The following is a 17139-nucleotide window of genomic DNA, read 5'->3' as shown; positions in this document are numbered from 1 at the left end:
CTCTTGGCTGTTTAGGTTAAATACCTGGATCGCTGAGCACTCTGAACCTGATTCTGAAGAACTAATTCTCTATGCTACTGCCATTCTGGAACCTGGTGGGCAGCCACCATTTTGGAATCTGGTGTAGCTGACACCATCATTCTGAAACATGATACTCTGTGGCTTTCTCTCCAAAGCAAAGTCTTTCACTTTTGTAGTTTTGAGAGTGAAAAGGATGAAGGCTTGCTGCTTCTTGTGACATTCTCAGGCAATCTTTCCCACTCTTATTCCTTATCAGCAATCAAGATCTCTGCTCCATTTTTTCAGTCCACAGCTTCACTGGATCTTCCTTCCTAGCCAAATTCATATGTTCTAAATCATTACTCTGGGTTCTTTGCTTTTGATTTGAAACATAAATCTGGCTGTGACACTGCTTCAACATTAGACTGCCTTGAAGTTATTTTTGCCAGACTAATTAGTCCACTGCCCTTAACCTCAGTCTAAGGAAAAGTCTTTAAGCATGAGCAAAATGCAGACAAACTTTCTACCAAGCCATATCACACTTCATCTGAACTCTAACAACCAATGTAGTCCTTCCCAGAAGAAACTTCCCAAGCCCAGTCTTTGTTGGCAAGATTTCTATCATGCTTCTGTCCTTCTGAGCTCTAACCAGAATCTCCCATACAGAACAGCCTAAAGTGTTCCAATTCTACTTTTTCAGGTAACATCTCCAAACCTCTCCAAACTATTCCCACAAGCATTTCTGCAGGCTCCTGAACCACATGGTCAGGTATAATCACACCAATGACTGTACTTCTGGTACCAAATTCTGTGTTGGTTACTTTTTTCTCAATGCTAGACAAAATACCTAATACCCTAAGTTAAGGGAGGAAATGTTTATTTAACTCACAGTTTATAGAGGTTTCAGTCCATAATCTGCTGGGTCCAAACCAGGATGGCTCTAGGCAGAGGCCAGCAGTTCATGGTGGTATAAGAAATCAAAAGCAACAAGAACCAAAAGGGAGGAGTGCCAGAGAAGACTCTTTCTGCCCCTTATACTCTATGTAGGTAACTGACCATAGAGTGGGTGCAGCATTCACATCCATAATCCTAGCACTGAACAATGAATTCATCACAAACTCCAGAAGCCTACCTTCATGACTGCATGTGGCTTTAGGGGGACATTCAGACAGAAACCATAGCACCCTGCACACACATGCTCCTCTTTCCTCAGAATGTGCTTGGCCTGGGTGAGGACCAATCTCATCAGTTTGTGCCCCTGTGAAATCACTACCATTTTATATTCTAAGAATTTGTGATATTGATTTCACTGGCCCATTTGTGGCAACCTCCACCTGGACATATCATGCTGTCTCACAGCCTAGTGGTGGGGCACATTGCAGACCATGCTGTAGGTGACCCAGCCCCCAACTCACAATGTTCACTTGTACCCATTTAATTTGCTGTAATTCAATTCAGTAAATATTTTTTGACCACAACTCTGTTCCTCACCTGTACTGTGATTCATCTCTATTATTTATCAAATTTCTATTCTTTATCCCTAAACCTCTTTCTCTGGGAGGAAACTGCAGAATCGCAGACAGAAACTGCTGCATCCCTCCACACAACTTGTACTGCTGCACCTAACACATGCCATCACATGGCCATCAAACACCCTGCCTCTGACACTGCCTGGAAAGCTCCCTCTAGGCAGAGGCTCTTTTCTGTTCATCTTCATATTCCTAGAACCTAGCTCAGGCCTCTCATACAATAGATATATTTTTTTAAATTCCCACTGTTCAAAGAGGTAGGAAATAAATGATGAATAAGTTCAGACCCTACAGATTATGTCTCTTTAAAAGATACTTTACCATACTATTTTATTCTAATTATCACCTTTCAGCTCTGCTGGTGTTGTATGTACTTAGATGAATATGTTTCCCTAAATAAAATTATGTGATCTGTACAAATAGAGTCCCCGAGTACAGCCCTGGTTTATTTCATAACATCAGGGAGACAGGAGCCCTAAAACCATCATTTTCTATACACAAAAATTCTCTCTCAAGTAATTATTTTCTTTTGGCTTATATATAGTATACATTTACCAAATGTTTCATCAGTATTGAAATGATTTGTGACTATATAAATTGTTTTGATACACCAAACCTGTGCCTGGCCAAAATAATTGATTACTAACTCTACATTAAGAATACACCTAGAGCCAGGAATATAGTTCAGTGGCACAGTGCCTGCTCAGCAAGTACAAGATCCTGAGTTCAATTCCCAGTACAAAAACAAAACAAAACACCTGAAGCTACACAATAAAACCTAAGATGCTGCTTTGGAAATTATAATATACAAATTTGATGCCATTGTATGAGTTTTCTTTCCTTTATAAGAACCAGACCACTACTATTCACATCCGAAGGGTCTTCCCTTGGGAAACTGGAGTTACAGGAAAGGATTGGTGTCAACAGAAAGGTCTTTTCTAGTTTCAAAAGCCCTTCTAAAGGGCTGCCTACCCATTTTCTTTAAATGACCTCTCCTGTGTTTGTCTAGTGTCATTTTTGTTATATCATTACACCAAAATTCTCTTAGTGTTTGCAACTGCAATCTAGTACATACCTCACTTTGTGCATTTGTTGCTGTTGTATTGTGTCTAAGATTTGAAAAATGGCAATCAGTGTCCATATAGACATAGGAGTATGATTTTTTTACATAGAGAGAGCATAAACTTGGGTGCTTTCTAAATGCTATTCATTTGTATTTACTGAAAACAATTGAGAAATACATGCTAGAACCTGAAAAACATCTTTTATATTTTTATTCATCCTGCAAGCAATTCATGTACTTTCAAAAGTAGACACCCTTTTAGCCTAATATGACATGAGAGGATAATTGCAAAAAATGTCAAAGATGATTGGGAGAATAGTAAAATAGAATAATACTTCAGAAAACATTTTGCCAAAACAAATTCAAATGGAGATCTATAATTCATGTACAAAACTCCTTTGTATGATCAAAGGAAGCATCATCTGTGCCACTAAGTTCCATGTCTAACATAATTTTGTTGGAGAGAATTCAGGCATGAGATGAGCTGATTTTTGCTCACCAATGCATAGTAGCTGCAATGGCTAATTCTCCTTTTAAGCAGTACAATTCTATTCGTGGACGTTTGGCCAGTTTGTTTAGCACAGTGTTGTGAGAATCTCTGACAGAACAATGGAGAAAATAGTTATGTATTACCACTTCCTGAGCAATTATTATACAGCATAATAAAGAAAAATGGAAGTGAGCCAGATGTTTCATGCTCTGCTCATTTATTATCTAATACCTTTAAAAGCTGAATGTCATTCCCAACTATTTTTGTGGCAAATGTTTTCTCCAAAGTTTAGTTTACAGATTGCTGGTCTCTTCCATGTTCCCCTTTACACGAAACAGCACCACATTCTATTCATTTTCTATTAAGAGATTTTACATCATAGCCCCCTCAACAATCTACCTTCTTTTGGGTTTCTTTGGAGCAGACACAAGTGAGTCTTGTGAAAGTGTGTTTATGCGGCTGTCAAGCTTCAGGATCAATAGACAGCTGCTCCCTGTGCCATGAGTCAAATGCCCATGACTGACAAGGCTTGCATTCACTGTCCCTGTTTATGTAAATTCTGATGCACTGATCACCCCAGGACATGCTGTTTGCTGCTTCTCAGTTCACGCGCTCATGGTCAGGCTCCCAGGCAGCCTGTCACTTATTTTTGTAGGTTATATCTGATAACACTACAAGTGATATAATTCATCTATATGAAGTAGAACTAAGAGAATGTAACAATAAGAAAGATAATTCCAAGTAGACAATGCCAATCCAGTAGAAGAAAGTAGGTTTCTAAGATGTCAGGAGCAGGTAACTTGCCTAAATATAATATAAATAGAATTTCAAAGGACAGAATAAACATTCGTATATTAAATTTGACTTCCCGCAACACCTCCATGTACATTATATGACTATTTTTCACAAGCAGGAGCCATAATACTGAGCTTCTGCAGCAACACTGTGCCTTGAACCAAATGCTTGAATGTAAGGTTTCTACAGTGAAAACACAAGTTACAAAACAACTAGATTGCTGCCCAGGTTGATATCAGGTGAGTGCTTGGACAGACCCCACAGAAAGAGTCTTGGGCTTTTCAGCAAAGGGCCAGTGCATTGCAGCAACTGGGAAGCCAAGAGGCCTGTCTAGGAATGATCTGAAGAGCCTACCAAAGAGCTCAGGGGACCTTACAGAACATGCTTATGAAATTTGAATTTCTTTTTCAGAGAAAGTGAAAATGATCTGTTCTGTACATTCCTTCTAATTGGATCTCAAAGGTCAAAAATATATGTGAGAATCAAAGTTAATGAGAACAATTGAATTTCTGCTTAGAACCTCAGTAAAATTTGTCATATACCCTAGAACTAGAATCAGGCAAAAGAGCAGAGTTCTTTTGTATGCTCAATGCTGTGTCAGCCTACCTCAAAAGATATCATCAGACCAAATTTAGTCTTCCTTCACTGAATATTTCTATCTTATTTTGTCTTTTGTTAATCATGGACACATCAGTCCTCTCAAGGATGCCTCTTTAGGGCTCCTGGGATGCTTCCACATTCAATCTATTTATTACCCAAACCATCTCTCAGGGACAACTCCCTTCAGAGAGCACTCACTTGGCATTTTTTATAGGTCAAATTTAAAATATTACTTACTTGTTATCATCTCAATGGCTTGGGAAAAATTGCTGCTCCAATTCAAGTTAGAAACAGGACTATTAATTAATCCTTAGAGCAAAGTGCAAGACACCTGCATAAAATACCTAGTAATGCTAGTATTTCAAAATTGAAAAAAAAAAGCAATAATGAAAGTCAAATGCCCTCTCAACCTCCAAATCAAATTTCTCACCCTGGCATCAAAGCTCTGTATCATCTGACCTCACATTTTCCCCCTCTGCTACAGTGCCCTGGTTAGACCTCTGGATCTTCCCAGCTGGACCTCTACATCAGTTTGATGTGGGCCACTTTCTGCACCATCTGCAGGTGTCACTGGCCCTTTGTGGACACGGTTGTCTTCTCTACAGTGAAGGCATTCATTTATGTCATTTGTAAGCTTTCTCCAACCTCCAGGGCTTTATGATCCATTAGAAGAACCTCTGATTTTTTTCTATATGTGTCTCCCATTCCTCTCTGATGAGCACTTTGGGCTCCATTTAACGATGACTTATCTGTGGACTCTATATTTTTGCTCCTACTATTTATCTCCCACCTCCAGGCACAAAATCCTTCTGCCTCAAAATTGTTCAAGATTTTCTAATTCTTTAAAATTTCCACCTATTTCTTTTTCTGTGAACTAATATGTAATTCTCCGTGACCATCTCCTATGGTAGGAAGCACACAATCTGTCTTGCTTATATGCTTATATTACCTGTTTATTTTACCCCCTGGGTAGATTGTAAGCTTCATGGGAATCTCTCTCTCCCTCCCTCCCCTTCCTCCTTTCTCTCTCCCTCCCTCTCTCTTTCTTTCTCCCTCTCCTTCCCTCTCTCTCTGTCTCTGTCTCTGTCTTTGTATCTCTGTCTCTGTCTCTGTCTCTTTGTCTCTGTCTCTGTCTCTCTCAGTCTCTTTCTCTCTCTCTCCATCTCTCTCTGTCTCTCTGTCTCTGTCTGTTTGTCTCTCTGTCTGTCTCTGTCTCTGTCTCTGTCTCTTTCTCTCTCTCTCTGTCTCTCTGTCTCTGTCTGTCTCTCTCTCTGTCTCTCTCTCTGTGTCTCTGTCTCTGTCTCTCTCTCTCTCTCTCTCTCTCTCTCTCTCTCTTCTCTCTCTCTCTGTATTCCCTCCCTAACAGGACTGTTTCAGTGGCTAAGCACTGGGGAATAGTTGAATTGATTTCAATTAATTCCGTATTTAACTGAATCAAGCAGAGGATGTCACAAACTTGCATTTATAACTAAAGAGAGCACAATTGTGCAGCTGCCCAGAGTCTCTGGTGGCTGAGGGGAATAAAATGAGGAGAATCCTCAGAAGCCAGCTGACTGGTCAAACCAGGTGCAAGTTGGGAAAAATTCTATAGAGAATGAAGGAAACTAAGATACACAGTGGGAAAGAATACTGACATTCTTGCAAAGGAACCTTAAAGTATTATTTTTACAAAGAATACAAGGATCATTTCAGTTCCCTTGTTGACTAATTTGTATGTTCTTCCTACAGATACATTCAGAAAAAGACCTATTGTTTGTTTTTCTGTGCGCCGACACAGTATCCATTGTTTATAACTGTAATCACAGCACACATAGCTGGAAATGTGGGCTCAGGGACAAGCTGTATCTCCCCCTCTGGATCCTTAGACAGTGAATAGTGTGTTCTTTATCTCTTATCACAGCTCTTTTGTCAAACATTTTGAGATTTCTTCCCCTAGAAAAATTTGTAGTTTGTTATCAGCCATAACAATATCAATTGCCTTCTTTTTAAACGTTTAAACTTTGAGATATATGTCTCAAGATGAGTGTGAATTGAGGGGTTTGTTTCATTTTGAATACAATTTTTATCACAGCACACAAAACTAGATTTTTCCACCATGTATATTCATTTGGAGCTTAATTTAGACCTGGTGAGTATATTTTGTTAGTATACATTGGTACATGGGCAGTTGTTATGCCTCTTGGACCCCAGGGGAGCGGTAGGAAGCATTTGTCAGGCACTGGATAGGTGCGGACATCTGGAACTCTCTGTAGAGTAGCTGTCACCAGATCTGCCCTGAAAACACTGGTCGCTCTTTGGCACTCCAGGATCGCCATTTTTCTCAGTGCCTGAGACTTCTTACTATCCTATAACTCATAAGCCCTACCCCAAAGCCTGTGGGAGATAAAGCCTAAAAAAAAAAAAATCACTTAATAAAGAGCAGCTGTTTTTCTTGATTTACAAATTACAAATTGCTTGATATAGATATTTGAAGCTTTTAATTAAAACGAATATTTATTTAAATAAAATAGTAAAATAAATATAAAACATTGGCATATAACTTCAGAGAAATTTTAAACTATTCAAATTTATTTTGGTGATAGAGTCTATAAAAAGTTTTAATGTGACACTTCATATTTTTATAAATATAACTTACAGAAGGATAATTTGCTTTTAAGCATTTTAATGAGACTTTTATTAGATTGGAGGGTTGGTGACAGGGAGTATCAGACTTCTAAATGCCTAGAGGGAAAAATTTTAACTTTGTTTTAAATTCCTTTTCAACACATTTAAATCTTCTGGGGCAACCTAGGAAGAGTTTGGGGTTAGTTAGTTAGTTAGTACCTTTACCATCAGCACTTTAGGTTGCTTTAATTCTCTTATCAAGTGTGGCAAGCCACTAAGAGGACAATTTGTCCCAGGAACTGAGACAGGCCGTTCCAAAGAAGAATCTAGAGACTGTGTGGGAAACCTGGGCAGCTTGTGCTCTTCCTGGGCACGTGGGGTTTTAGATGAGGAATTTCATTTTTGTTTAATCCTCATGTTATTTAATTTAATGACTTTTCTCCAATGATCATTTTTGAAGATTTTATATTCATAGGTACAAATTGCACGTTTGTCATATTTTGAAAGTATTCCTGAAAGAATTACAAATAACATGTATTTTAAATGTAATACATATTTTAAACATATTGAAAAAGTGTAGAATCAGAGACTTTTCAAATCCATGTTGAACTGTAAAGCTATCTCTCAATATGAATCAGATTTGACAACAAATAAGGCCATCTATGATAGAGATTTGGCAAGTAAATGACATGTCCCCTTGCAAGCCAGGGAACCAGCTGTCCTTTTCCTGGAACAGAATTTATAGCGAGTGTCCCTGTGACCTGAATCTTTACTTTTGATCTCCCACAACTTAGTTTCAATCCTTTCAAATCTCTGTTTTGTTTTCTCCCTCTTTCCCTCTCCTCTCCCTCTTCCTTCTTCCTTTCCTCTGTTCATACACTTGTGTCTGAATTTTTTTTTTTTATTTTGCTCTGTCTTTTCTAAAGGAGGAAACTCTCAAGCACCTCAAGGGTGATTCCTGGATGCCCAAAACTATGTGCTTTCTGCCCATCAAGCAAAAAAGCAGGTTAGACCAGTGGCCCCGGGTTATAAACTCTGGTTGTTCTAGTGGCATGCCTACACTGCAGAGGATGTCTTTTGCTTTTTTAGGCAGTAGCTGCTTCACTCATCCAAACAGCCTATTTGTGAAGACATCAGTATCCAAATACTTGGAGCTACTAAAATTAGTCCTAGACACTAGCTGTGCTGACCTGCATGGCTAGTGGGAATGAGCCTGTCTGCTGAAGCTAAGGCACACACTGTGTCACTTCCAGTGCCCTTGAGGGTCTTCCTCCTGCTTCCTCCCACCTTTCACTGTCTTCTTCCCCTCCTGTACTCTGTCTTTTTCAGCCATCAGTATAGTTGCAGGCATCAGACTTTTTTGACCCTTCCAAGCGATTTCCCTCAAAATTGATCTCCATGGCTGCAGTACAGCTCTCCCATTGCTCTCTGGCTTCCTGGATCTAGTCCTCTTGAGCTTGAACTTGGTCTGAAGCTGACTGCCAGTGGGGTCCATTTTGGGGGACCCTGTACCCTTACTGTGATCAGAACAAAGTGATGCTCACCAAAGGGTCAACTGAGAGGGGCTTTGTCCATTGATAACAGAAAAGATTTGGGGATGTGCTGGTCCTTTTAGCCCCAGAGAGCTAACTAGTATTGGATTATTTTCTTATTTCATTATAACAAACTAATAAATATATTGACTAATTATTATTTCCTTTGTAATTCTTTGAATCCCAATCTAATCTTGGAGTGGTTGAATCCAAAGACAGTATTGCTAAAGAAAAATATGATGACTGTGTTCCTGGACTATGTCTTGACTTTGGTTTAACTTTCATCAAAAATTTGACCTTGAAATGTGTTAATGCACATGTACGAGAGGCAGAGCACTGAACAGCTACCCTCTTTCCACATGTTCTTGTAACTCAGTGATTTCAAATCTATGTAACTTCCTTTTTCAGCCTCAGAAGAGTTCCCCCAATTCTTGGAATTACACTTTAGAGATCCACCGTTATTTGTAACCTCCACCACCAAGGACAATTACTTCCAGAGGTGCCTGGCCCTCAGACTCCCTCAGGTCTGCTCTCCTCCTCTGTTTCTTCCCTGTCTACCTGACAACATTCTTTCTCTGCATCCAGAAATGGGGATTCTGTGCCTAAAGACATTCCCACTGTTTTCCTTTCCTATTGCAATTTTAATGTCACTCTCCTGGAGAGCTAAGACTTTGGCTTCATCAGATCTGCTCTCTCTGCCCTTCATTATTTCTCTTTCCTTTTTCCGTGCTGGCACCTCTTCTCCGACCTTCTGCAGGCTTAGGTGTCTGAGCTGCCCCTCACAGCTGGGCATCTTTGACTGCTCCTCCCTTCCTGTTCTCTCCTGCCCCCCATTCTGAGCATGGATTTGAAAGACTGCTGTTTTATTGCTGCTCAGACCTTGTCTTCCTCATTGCTGGCCATTTTTCCTGGCTTATCTCAGGTCTGTTTCAAAAGCAACATGTCCGTGACCAAAATCATTATTTTTCTCTTAGAACTGGTGAAAGAAATAAATGAATATGTTCACTAGAATAGGAGCTACACAGTGCCTGGCCCATAATGAGCACCCTAGGATTTTACTAAAGCAGAGTTACTACCACTCATTAACAGTCCCTGGCACCTTTGTTGTCCCTACCAATGACACTGTCTTTCCCTGATCAGCTGTGTTCTAAATCTTCAGTGGTCTTCACTTTCCCCTCCTTTCCCCAACACTCATCTGCACTAAGACTTCTTATTCTCCACAGTCATGGGACTGACCCTGCAGCCTCACATTGCTGCAAGACCCTGGGCAAGGTGCACTTTATACCTTAGAGAGGGACGCAGGAATGAGGCCACCTACCTCAGTAAGATTTAGGGTGACACAAGGCATGGCATCCACTTGGCAATGGCTCTATAGATGTCACCTAGAATCAGTATGTGAGATAGAATCTTGTGGGAGAACTCAGTGGTAGGTTTTCTGGAAGATTAGGTAGTCACCTATTGTATTATACAGTCAAAGAAACCAAAACATAGGTAAAAATAATTATACCTGTACATGATACAAGACCTGAGGAGATATTCAAAACACCAACAAATAGCCAGCCGACAAACAGGTAGATAGAGGATAAGCAGGCAGCTGGATAATTAGAAAAGTAGTTAAAAATCTGAACCTAAAATGCTCAAGATAATTTCCTTTCCACTAAAAAAAAAAATTGATTAGAAGATACTTAACTTTTACAATAAGAAAATTTCCTTTAAAATATCAGTATAACTGGTTTCCCATCAGTACTAATCAATTTTCATCTCTATGAACATTTTTGGTGCTTTCAACTGTTCAAAGATTACCAGAAATCTATTCGGAAAAACCTTTATCTGTGAAAGAAGAAAAAAATAACACCTGTAAATGCTTTTGTCTGGAAGTCTATCATCAAAATAGGGTCTCATTCACTTACTGTTCTCATGAAACTGATGGGTATTTTCCATTCTTATTTTAAATTTCTCTTTTTATCTTTGCTTTTAAGGGAGCTGACAAAGGGATGATTTAGAGCAAGGACTATCTTATGCCCCAAAGGGACGTTTTTCCAGTTCATATCAGAGGCACAAAACAAAACAATAAAAAAAAAACAAACAAAAGTAAAAAGTGATGTCATGCAAAGCATTTGAAACTTTTAAGGCAGCACATTAAGATGTTTACTATTATTAATAAACAAGACTTTACTATTATTATAGGAAAGAGCTTCCTAGGTATGTATTTTTCTGATTCCCACTACCCTGCTAATATGGCATGTGATCCCCAAACAGTATAAATGTTTACTTTCATTGAAGTTCCTACACATCGCCTTTAATTCTCAGCATTCGCACCCTCACTTTGAACACACTTATCCCACTCTTCTTGCTACTCTGTGAAGCAGCTCAGGAAGCCTTTCATATCTTGAGTTGCACCGTCCTGGTTGCCTTCGTGTCCTGAATTGACTCAAATTGTTTACCTTTTACAGTTATTTTGACTTTAGGATAGAACCAGAATTGCATGTTGCCAGAAGTTGTGAATAAGGTGGATGAGGACACATCGTAATGTTTTTAATGACCCTGCCTTGTTGTTGGATGGCACTCTTAAGATACTCAAGAAAAAGGGCTTCCATAACTGCTTCATAAAAAGGCAAGATGGAATAATAGCATTTGACATTAAAGGGTGTTTTGCGGGGAGTTAGTGACCAAGTATTTTTTACTGTGATAAAAAAATTTTTTTTAAAGAATCATAATATTCACCTTATTTTTCTGTCACCCTTGTATATGTTAATGTCCTGGTTTCTCCAAGACTGAAGTTAGAGTAAAACCTCTTATCTACACTTTCTTTTATGAAATACCATTTTAACCTAGAGTTGGACATATTTTACCCAAGTGACTGGAACTACTTTTTCAGTAAAATGATTTTCAAATTTTTAACATAGTTCACATTACCTGTTTTGCTTTTTTGTTTGTTTGGTTTTTTTTGCAAATATAGTGATTAAAGATAGTTCAGCATACTGAAAAATATTATCTTCAAAATGTAAGAATTCATCATTTTTTCAAAAACAAGTACCAAATATCTAGGTTGTAGTGAAAAAAAACATTGGCTGTGTCTTCACAGTACTTAGCCTGTACCAGATACTTGTGCTCCACAGTGGCAGTGTTTATCTCTTTGTGCTCACTCTTGCATGAGGTGGGAGTTCTTATTGTCCTTTACAAAAGGTCACAGTAAGGCTCAGAGATGCTAAACGTTTTGCCCAAAGTCACACAATGGAATCAGTGGCATCCGGATGCAGAGGCAGGCTGGCTGACCCCAGCGTCTATGTTCCTGAGCGTTTATGCTGTAGGAACTGGGTTATTCTTGCTGACTGCAGAGGGCCCAGCATCGGCCCCAAGATTTAATGACCAAGTGTGTGCAGATAAGTACACACTGGCAATGTTATATGACTCAACCAGCCCCTGAGCACTAAAGGTTAAGACCAATGAGCTGTTTGTTACTCTCAGCTAAGGTGCAGTCTGATCGGTGCAGCTCACACTCATTCAAGATAAATCAGCAATTCTAGCCTAGTTTTCCCAGAGTCCATTAGTGGAATCACAGTTCCTCAAGAGTGCGTGTCAGCCACTGTTAAGGGACAAGCAGTGTGTTCATCAGTTTAGCACTAGTTACAACCTATGAGCGAGGTACTGTTACTGTCTCATTTTCCCCTGAGGAAGATGAGACACAGAGCTTGAAGAATCTGAATGTCTTGGTCATACCAGCAGAAAATGGTAGATCAGAGACTGAAACTTTAATTGTGTAGCTTGAAAGGACTCACAGTTAATCATTTGGCCTGATTGCCTGCCAGATGCCTAATGGTCTTAGAGAAGAGGGGTAAATGGCAAAGGAGGATAAAAAGAAAATGGTCAGAATGAGTGTAACTGTGAAAGGATGCAGGAGGAAGAGTGATTTTTCCTTCCAACCCTTCCCAGAACTACTGAGTATTCAACTTTATCCCAGAGGCAACCTCTGTTCTGTGTGGTCCATGCATATATATTGTGTGTGTGTGTGTGTGTGTGTGTGTGTGTGTGTGTGTGTGTGTATTGGTAGATACACACATATGTATACATAGTTAGGAATATATATGTATTAGATATATCTATCTCAGTGTATTTAGTAAAATGTTTTGAGCATTTTAAACCTTATTAAATAGCATTATAGTATATGTGCTATTAAATATCAAGACTTGCCTAAGGATATAAAACATTTAATCACTGAAGAATAGAAAGTAACAAGCGTCTTTTTTTAAATTTAAAAATGCAATTGAAAATGTAATATTTGGAAAGACAAAAGGGGTAGAAATTTGCTTTCATAGAGACTGACAACTGGAAGAGTCTTCATTTTTATCTACTGTCAGTTCTAAGCATATATTTTTATTTTAAATACATATGCTAATCTATATATCTTTGTATATAAAATATATTTTTATTCAAAAAAAAAAAAACGAAGAAAAGCCAACTATTTTTTTAAATATGGAAAAGGGAAAGTCCTGAGTCTGTTAGTTCTCATATAACCTTAGCACCAACAATCTGAAGCAGCCTCGCTGGTGCCTCCTCAGGATGAGCCCACCCTGTCGCAGGGGGCCCATGGCTACTGACTCCGGGATCTATAACGTTTGCATGACCCCAGACTAAGGCAAACAGTACTAACCTTGGACTGTAAGCACCAAGGGTATGGACGTGGGCACGTGTCACATACTTCTCAGTTCATGCATACTTTCCGAACAACACATAGCCATGAGTAGGAGAGGGAAAGATTGAATTTCATGAGCAGCATTCCAGATGTATTGATAGAACTGCACCAAGAGTCTTTTCTCTAAGCTGCGGTAGATTTTAACCTTTCCATGTTCAGAGGGAGGACTCTAGGTAGTGATAGTTGGTAAACCAAGGAATAGTGAAAATCTTCACTTAGTTGTCATGCTCTTGCGGCCCATGTTTTGGATGTCTCTTTAATAGAGCGACCAACTGTCCCCGCTCGCATGGGGCTGAAAAGCTTCCTAGAACACAAAGCTTCCAGTGCTAATCAAGGATGGTTTGTCACCTACTCCTGTACGTCTGGGACTGTAATCTTAGGCCATGTGTGCTGAGACAGTTCAGAACAGGGCCCCGTTACAGGTCAAGATCTGTGCACTTTCTCTTCCTTTCTCATTTCTGGTTTTCCTGCAGCCAAGGCTTCTTATGTTCTGTAGAATATGAGTTTTCATGTGACGCTTATTATTTCTTACTTTATAATATATTAAACAACTACATGGAAAGCTAAAGAGTTGCTGACACACGGGAAAATATTCTTTCAAGAGGAATTACAAAAAAAGTGAATTACAGAATTAGTGAAAACTTTTAATTTACAGAGTTTGTCACAAATCCATTTCTAGTTCATTAAATTATACTTATTTGATCCTGATCAATTCTGAAGAGTACCTGTAATTTTTTGAAAGAACAAGAAAGCTGTGTGAGTCAGTTCACACATGGATTTCTCTGGATCTTGCCTCTGTGCTATATATTTATGTCCCAATTTATTTAAGGAACAGAGTTGTAAAAAGATACAGCTGTTCCTGACCCCAAGAACTTCACCTCCCTATGGCGGCATGGGGACGGGGGTCACACATGGCTGCATGAGGCTCTCCTCACAACCTGTGGCATGAGGTGAGACTGAGCAATAACCTCCCATTCACTCACCTTCTTATTATCCACCTTCTGCCTCAATTCAAACCAGTAAATCCATATTACCAGCTACCGATGCTTGGAGGCAACAGAAGGGAGCAAGCTGCAGGCCTCACATTCGTGGGTAGCTTGCAGGTTTGAACTGCTCTTTAGGAAACAGTCTGTTGATAGGATAGTTAGCCTTCTCAGGTCACTACATGGCCTGCGTAATGCGACGGGCGACTACAGCTGTCTGGGTTTCCTCATGTGCAAAACGGGTAGCTACAGTGATGCAAGATATGCAAAAGTCTCTTGAAATCAAAGAATCCTGCAAACTTGCAAATGTTTGCTGCATTCATCTTGGGGAGAGAGAGACGTTGCCCTCCCAGATGTGGGGGGGGAGGGCCAGCCAGGAGTTAGATTCAGGGAGTTTGAAAGAGGCAGCTGCTAGGACTCTGAGGTGCCAAGATAGGGCCTTGGACCTGGGATTGCAAGGGCAAGGAGAGTTAGAGCAGTGGGCAGAGGCTGAGGCATCTCAGGAGCAACCAATGAAGGGGTGACTTGAGCAGGCCTGCAGGGAGGCTGCTGGCAGGAGAGCTCAGAAGACAGCAGGGGCATGAGAGACGGACAGCAACAGAGACGGACAGAGAGGAGTGGGGGTTTCCCACTGAGGGCAATGCCAGGGAGAGACGTAGAGAGAGTTCCAGAGGGACACAATGTATGTGTGTCTACTATCTAAGAGTTAAGAATGAAATCAGAACTAAGAGATAAATTTAGGATTAAATCTCAGTGGAAAATCTTGTGTAGTAAATGTTCTCTGAGACCTGTCCTGTCCCAGTGCTCTGCCATTTCTGTCCTTCACTGCTGTTAAATATATAATGATATAAACGTCTATGTATATATATAGTATATGTGTGTACATTATAGATTCAGCTTTTATCCCCATGTTTTTCCATACTCTGCCAACAGTAATAGAATGTTTCATAAATTGCCACTAACTGTCAAATTTTCAGGATTCTCCATTCTCAGAGTTCAAAGAGAAGTAGTTGCAATGAAGGTTTTCATATTGAAATGAGAATCCGTAAGCTAAGCTAACCTAGACAGGCCTCCAGCAAATAGATCTTGGGCTGATTTCCTGCCTGAGATTTATCTAAGCATTTCATATCAGAAATTTAAATAAAATATATGTGTTTTTGCCTAAATCTCCTGGGTTTTGAGAAAAGACTGGGTTATGTGGGCTTCTTTAAATCCTTTTACATGAAGTGACAAATAAAAACTATTGAAGGTGTGGTTAGGAGGCCAGGACCTCAAGCCAGGCCTCGAGATTTCATCTGCGGGCGCCTTTTTCTTCTCTAGTCCCTTGGGTGGGTGAGTGGGGGTGTCAAAAGCAAGCGTCTTGGGGAGGCACAGAGTCTTAGACACTGTGGAGCTGCACATTCTGCTCTGTTTCATGGGCTTTCTGAAGTGTCAGGACTGAACACAAGGCCATTCCCCTCTGCCTCCATCTGTTCTTGCCTGCACCTGCCATGGTCACTGACGCAAGAGCATTTTACTTAACAAATTGGAGATGAATGAAGCACACTTGCTGTGGATCAAACCCATCATTTCTGAAGATTTATTTTGATGTGGGAAGAAACTTTGCTTGCCTCCGGTCTCTGGTGGATGGTGTTTCTCCTCTCCCAGTTCATTAGCTCATGTAACAAGTGCTTCAGTGTGCATCACACTTGTGAATGCCCTCGGGGAGAAGATAATTCTGCTCTTTTTGAGTCGATGGGACAACGATGGCAAATTCTGGGTTTATTAAAAAGCATAGTGTCACCGGCTCATCAAGAAGAGCCACAGGCGATGTACCAACACTGTTATGGACTTTTGGCTTTATAAGGCTAATTACTTTTAAGAAAAAATGAGAAGTTACCTGTCATTTAGGTGATGCATGTAAGAGCTCTTTGCAGGCAGCAGAGGTTGGAACAAATGATTCAATGCACGTTTTACACTGTGTTTCACAAATCATATCGGGCATAGTTGTTCACAGCATTTCATACCTGAGGGAGGTGTGATCGGGTTTTAATTAGTCTGCTGTAAGGTGAAAATACATGATGCATGCAAATAGTCAAGACTGAGGGTAGGTTTTCATGATAAGTAGTGATTTTTAAGAAAAGTCGTGATTAACTTTGAAACAAACCAAAAGCATGGAATGATATCCAACTTGAATTTTGTGATAGGGTCTGGGAGTTTCTTGGCTCTAAAGGAATAAGTCTTTGCCATTTCATTCAGGATACAAGCAACAGCATTTGCAGGTATTTACCAAAAGATGTGAGATAGGGTTGTTAACATTATCTTGGTCTCTAGAACAGTTTCTCTATAAGAGTATTCACATATTTTAATAGCTGATAGACCACTGAAGTCCCAAATTCTTTCATTATAAATTCTAACCCAGCTCTATGTCATTGCTATATTCAGTTTTCACTGATTATATGATTCAATATAAAACTCTGTATTTTTCTGTCATCGAATATTTTAAATTTAAATTTTTTTAGTATTGGGGAAACTTTACATTGAGCTACATGTCCATCTCTTGTTTATTTCTCATTTGAGACAGGCTCTCACTAAATCATAAGTTGTCTAACCTGAATTTGAACTTACCATCGTCCTGCCTCAACTTCCCAGAAAGCAGAAATTTAGCAACACACGTATTATTACATGGAAAATATTAGCAGAGATGGAGCACCCACTTGGTCTCCCCCCCCCCTTTGTCTTTCCCCTCACTTCTTGTTATGGTTGATACATTGTGTCAACTTGAGTTTAGAAGTTTAACTAAGAGACTGAGCAGAGAGCCATGATCTTTACTCTGTAAATGTCCTCATCCTGGGCAAGAGGAGGGCAAGG

The 17139-nt window shown here is 39.8% G+C and overlaps 1 protein-coding gene and 1 long non-coding RNA gene across 3 annotated transcripts in view; one reads left to right on the top strand and one right to left on the bottom strand.

The window, feature by feature from the left end:
* The window catches only part of Pacrg (parkin coregulated), a 503840-nt gene that overhangs the window by 391095 nt on the left and 95606 nt on the right, over positions 1-17139 (top strand). The window lies entirely within an intron of this gene.
* Positions 1-17139, bottom strand: part of LOC134472166 (uncharacterized) — an 84132-nt gene that overhangs the window by 63208 nt on the left and 3785 nt on the right. Inside the window, exon 2 of the long non-coding RNA XR_010042049.1 lies at positions 16169-16295. This is a non-coding gene — a long non-coding RNA (uncharacterized LOC134472166). The remainder of the gene's footprint in view (positions 1-16168; positions 16296-17139) is intronic.

This window comes from Cavia porcellus, unplaced genomic scaffold (assembly GCF_034190915.1).
Source record: "Cavia porcellus strain 051 isolate PalLab524CR breed Dunkin Hartley unplaced genomic scaffold, mCavPor4.1 scaffold_22, whole genome shotgun sequence".
Lineage (NCBI taxonomy): Eukaryota > Metazoa > Chordata > Mammalia > Rodentia > Caviidae > Cavia > Cavia porcellus.
Note: the sequence above shows the minus strand (reverse complement) of the source record. Positions and strands in the feature narration are given on the sequence as shown.